This window comes from Petromyzon marinus, unplaced genomic scaffold, assembly GCF_048934315.1.
Source record: "Petromyzon marinus isolate PM22_M1 ecotype Great Lakes invasive population unplaced genomic scaffold, UKy_Petmar_22M1.pri1.0 PM_G_Scaffold_302, whole genome shotgun sequence".
Classification (NCBI taxonomy): Eukaryota; Metazoa; Chordata; class Hyperoartia; order Petromyzontiformes; family Petromyzontidae; genus Petromyzon; species Petromyzon marinus.
In genome coordinates this window covers 45001-47500 of record NW_027422876.1, presented here as the reverse complement: position 1 = coordinate 47500, position 2500 = coordinate 45001, and positions in this window count along the sequence as shown.

The window sequence follows — 2500 nt, the reverse complement described above, 5'->3', positions numbered from 1 at the left end:
AACTTCCAGAGGCATTTGCAGCAGAAATGCATGTGCAGTCAAAAAATTGAATATTTTTCACGGATAGACCCCGTGAAACGCTAGAAATTGGCGGGGATGTGTCTCTTGTGGCTCACGGGGCTGTTAGGGTGGCACAGAAATCCCTCGGAATGGGAAAAAACGGGTCATTTTCGTGTCGCCACATTGCATGCGAACCGCATGAAACTTCCAGAGGCATTTGCAGCAGGAATGCATGTGCACTCAAAAAATGTGATATTTTTCACGGAGAGACCCCGTGAAACGCTAGAAGTGGGCGGGGATGTCTCTCTTGTGGCTCACGGGGCTGTTAGGGTGGCACAGAAATCCCTCGGAATGGGAAAACGGGTCATTTTCGTGTCGCCACATTGCATACGAACCGCATGAAACTTCCAGAGGCATTTGCAGCAGGAATGCATGTGCACTCAAAAAAGTGAATATTTCTCACGGATAGACCCCGTGATACGCTAGAAATTGGCGGGGATGTCTCTCTTGTGGCTCACGGGGCTGTTAGGGTGGCACAGAAATCCCTCGGAATGGGAAAACGGGTCATTTTCGTGTCGCCACATTGCATGCGAACCGCATGCAACTTCCAGAGGCATTTGCAGCAGAAATGCATGTGCAGTCAAAAAAAAATTGATATTTTTCACGGATAGACCCCGTGAAACGCTAGAAATTGGCGGGGATGTGTCTCTTGTGGCTCACGGGGCTGTTCGGGTCGCACAGAAATCCCTGGGAATGGGAAAACGGGTCATTTTCGTGTTGCCACATTGCGTACGAACCGCATGAAACTTCCAGAGGCATTTGCAGCAGGAATGCATGTGCACTCAAAAACTTCTATATGTTTCACGGATAGACCCCGTGAAACGCTAGAAATTGGCGGGGATGTGTCTCTTGTGGCTCACGGGGCTGTTAGGGTGGCACAGAACTCCCTCGGAATGGGAAAAGGGGTCATTTTCGTGTTGCCACATTGCATAGGAACGCCATGAAACTTCCAGAGGCATTTGCAGCAGAAAGGCACGTGCACTCAAAAATTTTAATATTTTTCACGCATAGACCCCGTCAAACGCTAGAAGTTGGCGGGGATGTCTCTCTTGTGGCTCACGGGGCTGTTAGGGTCGCACAGAAATGCCTCGGAATGGGAAAACGGGTCATTTTTGTGTGGCCACATTGCATAGGAACGGCATGAAACTTCCAGAGGCATTTGCAGCAGGAATGCATGTGCACTCAAAAACGTCTATATTTTTCACGGATAGACCCCGTGAAACGCTATAAATTGGCGGGGATGTCTCTCTTGTGGCTCACGGGCGCTGTTAGTTAGGGTCGCACAGAAATCCCTCGGAATGGGAAAAGGGGTCATTTTCGTGTTGCCACATTGCGTACGAACGGCATGAAACTTCCAGAGGCATCTGCAGCAGAAATGCATGTGCACTCAAAAACGTCTATATTTTTCACGGATAGACCCCGTGAAACGCTAGAAATTGGCGGGGATGTGTCTCTTGTGGCTCACGGGGCTGTTAGGGTCGCACAGAAATCCCTCGGAATGGGAAAACGGGTCATTTTCGTGTTGCCACAATTGGCATACGAACGGCATGAAACTTCCAGAGGCATTTGCAGCAGAAATGCATGTGCACTCAAAAACGTGAATATTTTTTCACGGATAGACCCCGTCAAACGCTCGAATTTGGCGGGGATGTTTCTCTTGTGGGTCACGGGGCTGTTCGGCTCGCACAGAACTCCCTTGGTCCACCTGATTCGTGCATACAGGCAGCAACTAAAACTCTGTAAACCTGCTGTGAGGACATCTAAACAGTGGACCAGTGAGGCTGTGGAAGATTTGCGGGCGTGCTTAGACTGTACTGACTGGGATATGTTCACGACTGCTACCAATAGTCTGGATGAACTCACAGAGGCTGTGTACATCAGCTTCTGTGAGGACTGCTGTATCCCAACACGTACCAGGGTGAACTTTAACAACAACAAGCCCTGGTTCTCAGCAAAGCTCAAAAGGTTGAGGTTGGAGAAGGAGGAAGCGTTTAGGAGTGGGGATAGAGACAGATTCAAGGAGTCGAAGAACAGGTTTAGCAAAGCGGTGAGAGAGGCTAAACGACTGTACTCAGAGACACTAAAACACCAGTTCTCTACTAACGACGCTGCTTCTGTCTGCCAAAGGGCTCAGGCACATCACCAACTACAAACCCAGAGCGCCCCACACCACTAACGACTCCCGCCTAGCCAACGACCTGAACGAGTTCTACCGTAGATTTGAAAGACAATTGGACTGTCCTGAACCACCCCTTCCCACCCAAGAGGCCCCATCCCCCACCCATACTACAGAAACGACTCTCTCCTTTCAGGAGGGAGAAGTTAATGGGCTTTTCAAGAGGCAGAATCCACGCAAAGCAGCCGGGCCGGACTCTGTCTCTCCAGCCACCCTCAGGCACTGCGCTGGCCAGCTGTCTCCGGTGTTCACCAACATCTTTAA